At 35.5% G+C, this 16,916-nt stretch overlaps 1 long non-coding RNA gene across 1 annotated transcript; it reads right to left on the reverse strand.

Moving 5' to 3' along the window:
- Positions 1–938: 938 nt before the first annotated feature.
- Positions 939–3,473, reverse strand: LOC137211040 (uncharacterized). Its single transcript, XR_010936871.1, has 3 exons — positions 3,267–3,473; positions 1,922–1,985; positions 939–1,631 (listed from the first exon to the last, which is right to left on the reverse strand). It is a non-coding gene; the product is annotated as an uncharacterized lncRNA (long non-coding RNA).
- Positions 3,474–16,916: the final 13,443 nt, after the last annotated feature.

Consider the following 16,916-nt stretch of genomic DNA (forward strand, 5'->3'; position numbering starts at 1 on the left):
CAATCTCTCACTTCGTCCCAGCTTACCCTTCCCCCTCCTCAAGTCCATTCTCTACGTCTGCGTGTTTATTCCTGTGCTGCCCCTAGGTTCTTCAAAACCTTTTTTTTTTTTTTTTTAGATTCCATATGTTTGTGTTAGCATATGGCACTTGTATTTCTCTTTCTCACTTACTTCATTCTGTATGACAGACTCTAGGTCCATCCACCTCACTACAAATAACTCAATTTCATTTCTTTTTATGGCTGAGTAATGTTCATTGTATATATGTGCCACGTCTTCTTTATCCATTCTTCTGTCAATGGACACATAGGTTGCTTCCATGTCCTGGCTACTGTAAATAGAGCTGCAATGAACATTGTGGTACATGACTCTTTTTGAATTATGGTTTTCTCAGGGTATATGCCCAATAGTGGGATTGCTAGATCATATGGAAGCTCTATTTTTAGTTTTTTAAGGATGCTCTATAATGTTCTCCATAGTCACTGTATCATTTTACATTCCCACCAACAGTGCAAGAGGGTTCGCTTTATTCCACACCTTCTCCAGCATGTATTGTTTGTAGATATTTTGATGATGGCCATTCTGACTGGTGTGAGGTTATACCACATTGTAGTTTTGATCTGCATTTCTCTAATGATTAATAATGTTGAGCATTCTTTCATGTGTTTGCTGGCAATCTGCGTATCTTCTTTGGATAAATGTCTAGGTCTTCTGCCCATTTTTGGATTGGGTTGTTTTTTTCTTTGATATTGAGCTGCATGAGCTGCTTGTAAAATTTGGAAATTAATCCTTTGTCAGTTGCTTCACTGGCAAATATTTTTTCCCATTCTGAAGGTTGTATTTTCGTCTTCTTTATGGTTTCGTTGGCTGTGCAAAAGCTTTTTATTACAATTACATTTCGTAACAAAATAATAGGCTTAGTTGTAATATCCTGGGTTAACTACCATTTGGAAAATTAAATATACATTACAGTAAACATTTAGAAAATAGTTTTCTAAAATGTTCAATCTAGGTAAATAAACATGTCTGTAGAAGTCTTTTATAAGGATCATACATATTTCAAGTTTTTTTAATCATTCAGAGAAACAAGATATTACCTGATTCAAAAATTTAGGTAAGCATCTCTAAGAAAGGAGCAGGAAACAATGGGAAGGTTGGAACTGAGAAGAAATTTTGTTTCTTGTAGCGCAAAAGGTAATTCTGCATTTAAAAAAAATCATTCCTCAAAAGCACCACTACTAAAATTATCATCAAAGTGCACCCCAAATTTCAATTGCAAAGTGTCAGAAGTAATTATCAACCAGGAAATATTTTCAAAATAACGAAGTTTTTATGAGATCCAAACAATACTGTTGGTTAATATTAACATCTCTTTAAATTCATTTATTATATCTATATTCTATAAATTCTCATAAGTCTCAAAATAATCATAGGCTTCCTAATATGCATGTGGTTAATATTGGCTGCTTTAATTTTAGCACACCAGAAAACATAAGGGGTATAAGTTCAGAAAGAGTTACCAACTCTAATCGTAGCTTTTCCTTTTCGATCACTTCCCCAAATTAGAGTTCTCTTTTTCTGTCTAGCAGCTTTGGATGGTTCCTTCACGATGGAGAAGTTATCCACTGGTACTGAGACAGAAATGATAAATATGCCATTTAAGTTTCAGATAATTTAGGAGGGTTTGATCTTCATTGGAAATTAAGATACTTTAAGTTAATAAAAGGTTTTCAATCTGCATTTCTGGGAACCTAAATTAAAGCATCACACAACATTTTCAAAAACAGAAAAGCCATTTCATTTGACTAAAAACTTAGTTTTAAGATGGCAGAAAGTACCTTGATAATTTTCTTTTAAGAAAGAAAGAAAAACAAGCCATTAAAGAGAAATTCTTCCGAGAGAACTGAAACATGTGATATACCTCTGACTTGGCACTCCTTCCATCTGGAGAACTTTTTGGATAACTGCTTTCATCACACAATGATCTAAAGTAAAACAAATGGAAATTAGAGTAGTTAGTTCCCAATGAGTGGCTATTTAGATTTAAAACCAAAAGCCAAATAATTATTGCTTTTCCCATAAATTTAAATATGAAATCTACATTATGTAATTATACACTTATCTCCCCCTTTGTGTATTCTAATTTCTTCCTCAGAAACCTAAGATGCCATCTTGCAGACTGCCTCCAGTGGCTACTATTTTGGCAGCAGCAATGGTCAGCTTTAAACATTTTGCATCTAAAGTGGCTTTGGATACCTTTGGATAGAAAGTACAGTCTGAGCACTGTCCAGACACTTAGATACCTAAAGGGCATCTAAGATAACAAACCAAAGTCCTGATATTCCCTCAAAAGCTGCTCCTCCCATCAGCTCCCCTTTTCTAAGTGATACCACCCAGTTGCACACATAATCATCAACGACTTGTCTCCTTGTTACTATTCCCTTCATAGCCCACATCTAATCTATGGGCAAGCCTTGTTAGCTACACCCTCAAAACACAACCTGAATTCAGCCACTTTTCACTTGCTCCAAACTTCCAGCCTAAGCTAAGCCATAAACATCTCTATTTTGGACCACTGTGATAGTCTCCTAACTGCTCTCCCTGTTTCTCTTCTTTATCCTCCCAAGTCCATCCTCTATACCAGGTTCCCTCATTCAGATACTATTTGGATCATGCCATTTACAAGTTCAAAACCCTCTACTCATTTAGAATAATCCAAATCTTTACTCTGGCCTTCGAGACTTTACAAGATCAGACCCCTGGCTAGCTCTTGACCTCATGTCATACCACATCTTCTGCACTCAGTCCTCTGACCATGTTGGCTTCCTTGCTTTCCTTAAATACTCCACCCACCTACCTGCCTGCATACTCATTGCCTCCTTGCTTTTCCTTAAATACTCCATCCACCTATATGCCTGCATACTCATGGGCTCCTTGTCCTGGAATGTGTTTACCCCAGATCTTACATGGCTTGCTCCTCTCTTCATTCAGGTCTCCGTTCAAATGCCACTTCTCCAGTGAAGCTGTCCCCTAACAAACCTGTCCAACGGAGTCCTACATGACCCCGCTCACTCTCTTTACATTAAGATATTTTTGCACCTCCTACTATCTAAAATTATATTACTTATCTCTTTACTCATTTCTATCTGAACTCCTTCACTAGAATGTAAGCTCCATGAGGGCAAGACTTTTGTGTGTCTGGTTCACTGCTTTATCTCTAGTGCCTAAACACGTGTCTGGCACACAATAGGTATTAAAATACTTACGTGTGAAACTGACAAATGAATAAAGTACTCCGTGCAAGAATTCAGAGGTTGCACAAGAAGGAAACAATGCTCTTGGGTGGAAGCAGGCTTAGTATCTAGGTTCACCTCTTTCTGAGTAGAGATGAGAACAAGTTACAAGTATAACTCACTTTAATTAGTAAATTATCTGCTAAAAACATAAGGGACGTACAACATTAGAAAAGAACCGTTTTTGTTGTTGTTGTTTTTGTTTTCGTTTTTTTGCGGAACGTGGGCCTCTCACTGTTGTGGCCTCTCCCGTTGCCGAGCAACAGGCTCCGGACGCGCAGGCTCAGCGGCCATGGCTCACAGGCACAGCCGCTCCGCGGCATGTGTGATCTTCCCGGACCGGAGCACGAACCCGTGTCCCCTGCATCGGCAGGCGGACTCTCAATCACTGCGCCACCAGGGAAGCCCAAAAGTACCGTTTTCTAGGATACAAATAATAACAAATTCAAACAATGTGTGAATAGAGAATACATACTAAAAACCTATCATGAAAGTATCATGGTCAAGAACTCTCGCGGTAAAACGTCAGACAAAAACCAGAACAAATGATCATGACTTCTAGTAGTTCTGGGGCTGAACAACCTACTCATTCAAACAAAAGGGATCATCACAAAAGCAAAGATATTAAAAACTATTACATGAAAGGAAACTATCATGAGTCATTTATTTAAGTGTTGAGTAGACCATCACATTAAAATAACTGGAGTCTTTCAACACCCCATGACATACAGAAATAGCAAGTCAGACATATGGATCTGACAGGATATGATACAACCCTTACAAACTGTCACTGCAGAAGAATGGACACACGGTGTCATTAACCAACTAGCCAAATGAATACAAACAGCCAGTAAAGCTCACCAGTAAATCAAATGAATACAAAATAAAACAAAATGTGGTTATTCTCCTATCAGATTAAGCCACAATTCTGTAAGAAAAGTCTTCAAAATGTCTATACCCTTTTGATGCAACAACTCTCTAAGAATTTAACCAAAAGAAATAGAGATATAGGTAAGGATATATATCAGAGTACTTTTTGTAACTGAAAAACTGGACATACCTTTTATACAAGATTGGATAAGCTATGTGTACCCTGGCATATTCATATAACGGAACACTGAACAGTCACAAAAAATGATGCAGTAGATGCAAATTTACTGACTTGCTAAGATGGTCATACTAAATTAACTGAAAAACGGTATAAAATTTGGAGTAATCCCACTTACATAAAAAAGGGAGAGGTACTCATTTTTGTAGTCTTTCAGTTTTTTAAAAGTGCTACCAGCCAGTGTTTGTGAGAGGCAGGCTTCACATCACTCTTGGGGTGGACTACAAATTGGCATAGCCTTTCTGGGTGGTGATTCGGCAATGTGTATCAACAGTGTTAAAAATATGTCACACTTAGTCATTCCACGTGTAGTACCTTATTCTACACAAGTAAGCCCGATGGACACAGAGGTGTATATACAACGTATTCACATTGCTTGTGACAGGGAAAAGCAAACTGTCTAAATATAATTGCAAAGAATTGATTAAACTATGGGACATCAATATGATGGAATATTACGTGATACCTCATTAAGTGAAAAAAGCAGGAATATGAAATAGCAAGTATACTACAATTCTAGTTTAGTAATCCCTAAGTGTACAAATATATTTATATATTAAAAAAAGGACTGAAAATATATACACCTAAATGAACAGTGCTTATGTCTGGGTATTAAGCTTATAGGTAATTGTTCTCTTGTTACTGTGTATTTTCTGTAAAGAATACATGCAACTCTTAGAGAAAGTTTAAAAGCAACATAAAAGCTATCAGAAAAATGAGGCTTTGAAAAAAATCCTATCACAACAGTATCATGCCAAAAGCTAAGCATATATTATATCAAAAATTCAATATTTTCAATTTTAGAATTTATCTCCAAGCCATAAATCCTCACTAAGAGATTCTGCAAAAGCACGAACCCAGGTCACCAATGAGCTTGTTGCAGTTCAGAGTGATGCGCCTCCAACCAGGCATACAGTCAAGATCAGGTCTCCTGGAACGAAGCCTCTCTGCCCAGGTTTCTTCATGCCTTCTGATAGTCTGATACTTCAAAGCTTTAATGGGACAAAATGAAGATGCTTCAATAAGGAAACAGGGTGTGCCTACTGAGTATGGCTCATTATGTCAGAGATTTACACACACACGTACCAAGCATATGTGCCAGGAGCATCAAGCTGAGAAATTAAACAGTCAGTTCTGCTTTACGAGTCCAGTGACCCACATTCTAGTCGGTCAGGGATTAGATTCCAGCCACTGGATGACCTGTTTTTGAACAGTTATGTAAAGTTGGACAACTCAATTACAGTCTGAGAATTATTTTCCTTATCTTCTAAGTCAGGGAATTGGTTCTAAATTCTATCATTGCTGAGGCTCTAAATTGCATCATTCTGTCCTCCAAAGGTCTCCAAACACCTGACTGGGCAACCCATAAGAAAACTTTTTAATATGCATCTTATTTTTTAACAAATTATATACACAAAGTTCTATACATTTAACTTACATACATTATAAACTACACAGATAGTTTTTCATGATACAAAGCTAAATAGGTTCTAATATTTTGTTGCCCTAACTCCTAAGGCATTATTTTATTTTATTTATTTTGAAAAAATATTTATTTATTTGTTTGTTTGGCTGTGCCGGGCCTTTAGCTGCGGCCTGCCGGATCTTTTACTTATTGCATGTGGGACCTAGTTTCTTGAGCAGGGATTGAACCGACGTCCCCTGCATTGGGAGCGCAGAGTGCTAACTGCTGGACAGTCAGGGAATTCCCAGGCATTATTTTTAAAACTATATTCACAACATGGATCTCACATGCTACCTAGGGTATGCACACAAACTTCAGAGGCCTGGACTATGCACAGCCAGTTTGATGTGCCGTGGGAAAATAATGGTTTGACATTTAACCACAAGTCTTGTCTTAAAGACATTCAATTCTTTTTATTCATAAAATAAATTCTGGTACCAGGGAATACTGACTTTAAATGAGAAAAGTCTTGTTACATTCTTGAAAAAATAAACGACTCAAAGTGCCTTTGATACTCTAAAAGGAAAATCATTAGTGTCATTTTCCTATTAACAATAGCTTATAAAAGCTCCAAGCAGAAATAACAGCAATCACTTACACAGTGCTTAGTATGTGCCGAGCACTATTTATACAAATGAGTTCATTTAAACCTAAATGAGGCCTAGAGGTTAAGTGATTTGTCCATGATCACTAGCTATGAAAAGGGAGAAAGGGAATTTGAACCTAGGCCATTTGGCTTCGGCACCCAAGTTCTTGACTGTTTTCTCCCCCAGGGGTCAGTGGACTTGCCCTGTAGAGGCTCAAAGAATTCTTCAATTTTTAAAATCTAAATTTAAACATTTCCAGCTTTGTGGGCTATACAGTTTCTGTTGCAACTACTCAACCCCACTGGTGTAGGCTGAAAGTAGCCAGAGCTTCCATGTAAACAATGGGTGAGACTAGGTTCCAAAAAAACTTTCTTTACAAAATCAGGCGACAGGCTGGATCTGGCCCACCAGCCATAGTTTACCTATCCCTGATCTGCACCAGCAAACTACTAAAAAGGCTTCATGCCAAATTACTAAATAATTTAGGCCTAAGTACAGTAATTATAACCATTGTAAACTTGTTAAGGCATTAGTTGAAAAATTGTATTTACAAGTTGCTGATGTAGTAATTTTTATTAGTTTATAAACTACAGCAGCTAATAGACACTTGATTCATTTAAATCTTGAAGACTATAATGGCATAGTTTCTGCACAGCATCACAATCAGTGTTTTCAGTAACTAAAAATACATAAAAGTATTATTATGTATTATATATTAAATCTCTTATTTCTAAAATTAACTGGACTATCTTAACTAAATGGTAGAATCCCAAACTGACAAATGGTCATATTCTTTCAACAAAATGAAAGATGCCCTCACAGGTATCAAAAGACAAAAATTAACTGCCATCTGTGTCAATGTATTAATGTGCTTCAATCACATATGTTTCCATGAAAGTTTAAACATAAAATCACCTTTAAGATCTTGGCCACGTAATCTGCTCCCTGCCATGTCAGATTACAGCCCGTGAAGTTTACTGTCTTAAGAGTGATAGAGTTCTTTATACCTTGACAAAAAACTACAAGGAAAAAAAGAAAAAACACACACACAATAAGATGAAGAGACTATACATTTGTCAATCTTGACTTATTTGCTTTTCTTGAGTCAATTGGAGGTTTACAGCCACATTTTAAAAATCATTAACAACAATCTTCCCAAAAAGGTAATTGATGAACTGATGTGTTCCCAAACTTGTCAGTAACAAAGTCTTAATCCAGTTTACAGCAACACTTTAATTCTATTTAGGTACTAAAACTGAATACACTGAATACTGCAAACTTTATTGCCAACCACTCAGTAAAGTACAACATACTTTTGAGACAAAGGAAAAAGAAGAAGAACCTAAAAAGCATAAGACTCTTCCGATTTTCAGTTCCAATAATACATGTCAATCTTGATGATCAATCAGCGATGTAAATGTCAACTATAAACCCAGTATTTTGTTAGCTACTATGCAGTATACTAGAGCAATAGAAGAGAGAGAACCTCAAACCCTCTGTTCCCTCAAACTGAAAGGCAGGCTTCCTGACCCCTCCAGACCACTACTGGACATAGGGCACGCACGCTAACGTTTCAGGACCCCAATGATGAGTCATCTGCTTTGTGATTACTTCCATGACACACCCTCACCACAACTGAATTTGCTGCTCCTACGGGACGTTACATATATTTCCTATTTGAACACATACCACAGTGCATTATAATTATGACTGCAGATAGACGTTCTAACAATTTAAAGAGAATGATGACTTTTTTGCTCTTTACGTCTTGCTATTTCCCTTCCCATACTATTTCTTGAAGAGAAACCATAAAAATATAAACACAGAAACCACAAAAATATAAACAAAACAGAAAATATAGAAAACGCGTGGTTTGTGGCTTAACACAAACTTAAGTAAGATTAATTCTGACAGTATCCAGCATGACAAACTTCCATGGTACAAATGAGAATGGACCAAGGTTTGAGCAGGTACAGGAGACAATCTACGCATGAACAACACCAAGGAAAGCTAGACAGGAAAAGGTAGACAGACATGGTGTGTAGGAAATCACGAGACCAGTCCAATGGGACGAGACTTAAACAAGACTGAAACTCACTTTCTAAACCTCCATCTCCAGCTGGACAATTCGCAAGACACAGGTGCACCAAAGTGACCAAATATTCAGTCTCTTTACTGGGGAGGAACAGTTTAAAATTTTATTGGTTTAGTTTGCCCCCAAAGCAACTATCAAATGTTGGCAGGAAACAATGAAGGCTTACCTTTGTGAACATAGTTAAGTCTCTCTCTCTCAGAGCTAGCCCACTTAGCTCCAGGTTCCTTAGCGCACCCGACGCACTTACACAGCATTTATGAGCTCTACACAACTGGAAGGTCACATCTTTATTTCTTATCGCAGGAACACGACTTCTGTAAACTTCATTTCTGTCACAACCTAAAGCAAAATTATTATAAAATGAGTGATTTAAACCATACATTTTATCATCATTAAAAAGCACCTAAATAAAAAGAAAAAGAGCATCTGCTCTGTGCTAAGGAGTAGAAATGACTCCTGCCCTTAAAGCCTTCATTCAGGAGGAAGATGGATAAACTCAAATTTTCAATCACATGAGATAAATAAACATAACTTTTATGCACAGAGGTGCCTATGGAGGCAAAAAGTTATATCTAAGTGACGGCTTCATGATAACCCTGAAGTAGAATCTAGAAAGATGAGGCTATGCAGAGTTGGAGTAGGAGGTGCATTAATGGCAGATGGAACATCTGTGAAAAGACACTGAAGCCTGACTCCTGCCGGGCACTGTAAATACTGCAGGTGGGGATGACTAAAGGCCAGGGGTCCAAGTGTGAGAAGAGACACAAAGGAAAATAGAGATGCTGGCCGAAGCAAGCCTGGGAGAGACTGTGGCTTGAATCCCACAGGTGACGAGGCCTGGGACTTCAAGTGTGATGTTCTATAGTACTGTAGTCAAGGGCTTTTTTGCTTTGTTCCTGATCAAAGTGGAAAACATCTTTTTTCACCATTAAGCATAATATTACCTGTAGCTGTCTTGTGGATACCTTTTATAAGGTGGAGCATGGTCCCTTCTATACCTAGGTTTCTGAGAGTTTTATCAATATTAAGTGATAAATTTTACCAAAGGCTGAGATTATCTCCTGCTTTTCAAAGTAAATGTAAAGTCAAGGGATAACTCTCACTAGTCATGGCTATCTCTGGAAAACTTACTTTGCGAGGAGTAATTTCCCACATCCAAATTAGAAGGTGCATCTCACAATATTTAATTATGTATTGACTGGAGAGGGTGATTCCAAATAAGATAAATGCCAGTACTTAAATATATACATCTTCAAATCAGATACCTTTCCTGAGTTTGAAAACTATAATTCCAAGAGGCTTATATATTTTTTGATTATGTAAAAGATATATTAAATTTTAAAATAAAATCAATAACTGAATTTATTTTTCCCTTCAACCTATCACCTTCTGTTCTGCACTGAATATCTCAGTCAAGGTCATCCCAGTCAATGCAGCCTTTTGGGTTTAGAGACCTTTCCATCAGCTTTATCCCTTCACAGGAACACCACTGCACTAAAGAGAATATTCTCATAAAGCAGATCACACAAACTCTTCTGGCTCCCCAGTGCATATAAAAGTTATGTTTACACTATACTGTAGTTTATTAAGTATACAATAGCATTATGTATGAAAAAATGTATATGCCTTAATTGAAAAATTACTTAGTGATTAAAAAATATGTTAACCATCATATGACAATGCAAGGTTGCCAAAAACCTTCAATTTGTAAAAAAATACAATGTCTGTGAGGTACAATAAAGTGAAGTGCAATAAAATGAGGTATGTCTATACACAATTTGTAACCAACTTTTATCTGTCACTTACTTAGGAACCAGAAAAAAATTTAGCAATGAGTTTAATAGATGCTATTTCTAGATCAAGCTCTGTTTCTTTCTTTTTCAACCTCATATAATCCTTACTGATACACCTTCCTCCACCTTTCTTTGCTTCCCAGGCCATCAACCAAATATTTCCCTGTAACAACTCTCTTAAGTTTACTGCAGTATTTAAAATAATTAATACTTTCTCCATGGCTAATATATGATATCCAAGATCTTCCCTATTACGTGCTACTTTAGTAAAGATATTTCTTCAGCTTTCTGTTTGAACCTCCTCTCATTGTTCATCACTACCCTGGCTACATACCAGTTAAACAAAACCCTTCCTTGTTTTTAGAGGTTCCACATGATATCACTACTCAATTCTTTTGAAAAATTCTTTTTCTTTTCCTTTTTTTTTTTTTTTGGCCACGCTGCACAGCATGTGAGATCCCCAATCAGTGATCAAACTCGTGCCCCCTGCAGTGGGGGTGTGAAGCCTTAACCATGGGACCACAGGGAAGGCCCCTGAAAAATTCTTTTCTTATACTTAGAAGGCATTTTCCTACTTCTCTGACTCCTATTTTCCTAATCAATTTTCAAGATTTAGCCTAAATGTCCTTGTTTCCTGGACTTTTTTGGGAAAATTTATTGATATTCCATTTTGCCAGGAGGAATTTTGTACCCACATTTATTGAAAATTTTCACATGTTGCAACATATATGCTCATCCTTCACCATATTCGGGACTCCTTTGATTTTATTTTTATTGTATTTGTGTTCTCAGCTCCTTGCCACTACTCCATGTATAGCATTTTATCAGTTATCTAAACCTATTAGTGCCAGTATGATAATTCAAAACATTACTTGATTACACTATCTTGTACAGGATTTGGACTTCTCAGGGTAAGCCTAGTTAAGCATGTTACTATTTTCTTCCTCTGATATCATCTGATTCTAACAGCTAATCTAGAGCCATTTTATTTTTCCCTAGAACTCTGAAGTATATTTATGTAGCTTAATAAAATGGAATATTATACATTTACTAATGTTCTTATCTAAAAATAATTTTGTCATCTCATAACTTGGATATGTAGTTATATGATTATTTTCTTTTATAACTGTGTTATGACATATTTTAAAGATCTATTTATTATCAGTTATGAATAAATCAGGTATTTTCCATTAATACATAAGCTTTCTAACATAGCATATGCAGATTTATGTAATTTTAAATATGTGGTATTTCAAAAACTAATTTGGAAGAATATTTTACAGCAAATAGTAAATCTTTCCAACAAAGCTAAGTTTGATAGCATTCACTTCAATATTTTTAAATGCTTTCTATGTCTCATGAACTGTGATAGACACAGATACTTGCTTTCATAACAAAAGGGAAGATACTATTAACTCATTTAATACAATAACCAGTGAATGACCTGTTTTGAGCTAAAGTAGGAATTCATTGTTAAAGGGGCATATAACATGGTAGAAACAGTATCTTAGTCATCCTGTTATTCCTAGTGCCTAGAAAAATTATTGACTAATACCTAAGCCTCAATAAACAAATATTTTGGAAGTTTAATTGTAATAAATAAGCAGTTTACTTGAGCTTTTGTATTGGTAATCAAATGATTTGTTTCCTATTATAAATCAGTATGCTTCATGTATAAAATAATAAAAATCAGTATAATGAACTTTTATAACTAATTGCTAATATAAATATTTTATTAAACATAATTTTGAAGTAAAAATACAGACTTGAGAGAAAATTCTATAGCATTTTTATGTATCTAGGAGATATTTGTGGCTCTTAGAATCATTAAAGTTATCTAACTGTAAGCTTAGTTAACATGTAGCTAAATGATAAATGTAAAGATTTTAAGATTAAATATCTGTCTTTAAAAGTGCTGTAATTACACCTGTATCCATGGGTGTTCTATAAATATATGTATAAGCATGAAAGTGTTACTTTCTTTGCTTTAAGTTTGAAGATACTTTCTGGATTCAGTTACGCATTTGGATAATTGTGTTTAGATGCTTTAACACCTAATTGATTATGCTACGTTTGTTTGATCATGGTTGAAATATAATTTTAATGCTTGATTGGTGGTTCCATTTTGGAGGGTATTAAATAGATTTGCCGCTTAGGAATAAATTACTTTTTCACACAGGTTGTCAGGAATCTTCCAGGCAAGGAAGCACATGTTTTGTTTATTATTATTATATTTTTAACCAAGAGGAAAGATAGTAGAAACCCAGGGGGTGATTAGAAAGAAGAGTTAAGCTGGATTCAGAAAATGAAAGCTTATTTACTATTGTAATTTTTGCAAAGATATTTTAGCTACTGCATCAATAAAATCAATACTCAGATTTCTTTTATATAACACAAAGTTTTCCTATTAGCATAGTTTTATCTAAAACTTTAGTTTGCCAAATTGTTTCCAAAGCATGTGTTAGATATTAATAACAATGTGAAAATGGCCATCATGGGGGCAGTCTTTGAGAAATTTTGGTTGAACAAAATCAAATAGTATTTTTACTGTTCTTAATGTGTTATTAGTCTAACTCCCTCAATGTAAATATTGTCCTCAAAAGGAAATTAAAATATGCAAGACTTCTCACTTTCTTTTTGAGGATTATTTTGAGAACATGTTTTGAGAAACACTAAGTTAATTAATTCAATTTAGGACCATATTTGAGGTTAGAAAATCATATTACACATATTTACAGCAACTTCACTAAGCATGCTTCTAAGGGCAACATTTTAATTTCACTTGAAATAAAATGTTTGTGCTTTAATCAAAATTCTCTGCTTCTTCTCCATTTTTTTTTTTCTATTTCCTCCAGCCACTGCTCTGACTATAATTAAAAAAAATATATGCTCCTTTTCACTGATACCTAATGTGAGTTTTCTTTCTATAATTTATTTGTGCTTTTTTTTCTTTTCTTAACTTTATACAGGAAAATTTAGTATAAAGGAAAAGGTTTTTGTTTTGGTTCCTATATTTATTAAGTTGTGAGTGAAGACAATAATAATTAGAATTAAAAACAATGATTTATTTCTCATGCAAAAATATGGGTAGGTGGCAGGGCTGTTTTGATATTAATGGTGTCAGGTAATCCTTCTTACTCCTCTTTCCTTCTCATTCTTTCTCTGTGAATAACCTTAGAATCATGGTCCAGGATGGCTGCTCTTACCATCACAACATATTTCAACCACCAGGAAAGCGACAATAGGTATAGAAGGATAAGGATAAGCATTACACAAAACACTTCCACTTATTTCCAAATAATAAATCCCTTTGGCTACAAGGTCTCATATAGCTGAAAGAGAGGCTTAGAAGTATGTATTCTTGGTGGCCATGTGCCCAGTTGATATTCAACAGCATAGAAATTCCATAAAAAATTATCATATTCTTGAGGTTTAGTGAGAAAACCATTACTAATTATGTGTTAGACACAGAGGGAAAATGGAAATAAACCCACATGCTTGAAATTAATTCTACTTAAAGAGAAATCAGTTCATAAAAATTGCTCTACTTGTCAAAGTTATCAATAACAACCTACATTTCAAAGTTAGTGGTCAATTCAGTTTTCATCTATCTTAGCCTCTATCTCTCAGTTTCATTTCTTTTCTCTCCCACCCCCAATGTTTTAATTTGGAAATGTTTCAGTGCTTAGTCTTTAGACCTCTTCTACTTACATTCACTTTCTTGGTGATTTCTTCTGGTCTCATGCCAATAAACATCACCAATCTGCAAAGACAGTGAAAAACTCTTTCTGATCTCCTGAATCATATGTTCAACTACTCATTCCACATGCATGCTCAAAGGTCTGATACATAGCTCTACCTTAGCATGCCTATAATGGAACTCCCAACATCCTCTGAGAAATTAATTCATCTAATATTTTCCCATGTCAGTTGATGACAACTCCATTCTTCCAGTTGCACAGGACAAAAATATTGGAGTAATCTTCAACTACTCTCTTTATCTCTTGCTCCATATCCAATCTGTCATTAATTACTACGGGGTCTGCCTTAAAATATATACAGACTCTAACATCTCTCACCACCTCTACAACTTTCTTTTCAGATCAAGTCATTGTCTCTTCTCTGCATTGTAACAAAGACTTCCTCAAAGATCTGCTTTTGCACCTGCCCCATATGTTATGATCAACACAGTAGCCAGTGTGATACTAAAGAAATGTAAGCCAGATCAAGTAATTTCTTTTCTACAAATTCTGCAGTGGCTCCCCATTTCATTCAGAATAAAAGTTCAGGTCTTAAAATGCTCTACAAGGTTTTCCCATCTTTGCCATTATTTCCTTCCTGCCATCCTCTCTTTCACTCTCTCCACCCTAACTGTATTAGCCACATCACTCTTTCTTGAATATATAAATGATGTATGCTCTTGCCACAGGGATTTTGCTCCTCCTATTTCCTCTGCCTAAAATGCTATCCACCCAGATTTCCACATATCTTAACTTTTTACCTCCACCAAATCATATCCTCAATTAGGCTTATTCTCGCCACTCTGTTTAAAATAACAACAATCACCAAATACTCCCAATCCTCCTTACTCTATCATTTTTACTTTCAATTTTATTCCATTTTTAGGTTCTAAACGGACTATATAAATTTCCTTTTAAAATTATTATTTATTACTTTATAATATTTGTCTTCCTCTAGTAGAATACAGGTTCTGTTTGGTACATGAATATTTATTTAATAAAGAAATGACTATGCAAAGAATAAAGTTAAAATAGTTTCAGTTGAACTACCCAAAATAGTAATCTATAAGTAGGTGTTTTAAGGCATTTCAGTAAAAGTCAGACTCAAATCTTAGTGACTTGAGGACCAAGTCAAAGATTCGGGCCCATTAAATTATGGTAAATTATAAAAATTAATTGAAAAGAATTGTGTTTTTTAATCTAAAATTTAAAGTGTTAACATGAAAGCCAGCATGGAGGTAAGAAATGGTCATGTACCACAATGTTCATTGAAGCACTATTTACAGTAGCCAGGACATGGAAGCAACCTAAGTGTCCACTGACAGATGAATGGATAAAGGAGATGTGGCACATATATACAATGGAATATTACTCAGCCATAAAAAGAAATGAAATTGAGTTATTTGCAGTGAGGTGGATGGACCTAGATTCTGTCATACAGAGTGAAGTAAGTCAGAAAGAGAAAAACAAAAACCATATGCTAACACATATATATGGAATCTAAAAAAAACCAAAATTGTTCTGACGAACTTAGGGGCAGAACAGGAATAAAGATGTAGACATAGAGAATGGACTTGAGGATACAGGGAGGGGGAAGGGTAAGCTGTGATGAAATGAGAGAGTGGCATGGACTTATATATACTACCAAATGTAAAACAGATAACTAGTGGGAAGCAGCTGCATAGCCCAGGGAGATCAGCTCGGTGCTTTGTGACCACCTAGAGGTGTGGGATAGAGAGGGTGGGAGGGAGATGCAAGAGGGAGGGGATAAGGGGATATATGTATACGCACAGCTGATTCACTTTATTATACAACAACAAACACAACAATGTAAAGCAATTATACTCCAATAAAGATGTATAAAAAAAGTGAAAATTCTTCAAAGGTGTCTTGCTTTCTACAGGGAAGGAAAATGAACCAATCCATTGGCAAGTACATATGTGCTCAACAAGCTAATATGTTATACTGAAATTACCCTGGATATCATGCAGCAAATTTCTCATTCACTGATTCTATATTTACAAAAGGGTGTTCTCATTACAATTTTGCTTCCTTTACGTATTTGACTACTGGTAGAAAATACAGATATTGGCAAAAGTACATTATTTGGCAGGTATGACTTTATTTTAAAATATTAAAAGGTCTTTCTTAAATTTAATCTACTTTTTTTGTTGTTGTTTTCAGGTGAATTAGTATCCATCCCTCATTACCTCTGGGAATGTTAAAAATTTAAGCAACTGGACTTGCAAAGCTGGTATACAGACATAAGGAAAGGACTGAACATGTGCCTGTCTAAATAGGTCCTTATACATTTGGGTACCCCAGAGCTCAGACTTTGGACTTTTCTTCTCTGTTTATACACACCCATCTAATCTATGACTTGATATCATCTATATGCCGCAACTCCCAATTTTAAATCCCTAGCTTGGACCTCTCCTGTGAACTCCACACTTATATATTGAAGTGCTCATTTGAAACCTCCACTTGGATGTCTATCAGACATCTCAAATTTAACATGTCTGTTACTGAACTCCTTATTTCCCCACCCTCAGACATATTCTATGCAGCTACTTAATGGAAATTACATTTTTTTAGTCACTGGGCCCAAAATTTCAAAGGCATTATTGACTCCTCTTTTCTCTCATACCTCACATCCAGTACTTTAGGGAATCTTGATGGCTCTAAACTTCAATATAATCTTTATTTAATCAATTATTATCATCTCCACTGTTTCCACTTTGGCTCAAGGCATTATCATCTCTCACTTAGATAACTGAAAAAATCTCCTAAATGTCTTCCATACTTCCAATGTTGACCTCTATTTTTAAATAATAT

The sequence above is a fragment of the Pseudorca crassidens genome, chromosome 18 (assembly GCF_039906515.1).
Source record: "Pseudorca crassidens isolate mPseCra1 chromosome 18, mPseCra1.hap1, whole genome shotgun sequence".
NCBI lineage: Eukaryota > Metazoa > Chordata > Mammalia > Artiodactyla > Delphinidae > Pseudorca > Pseudorca crassidens.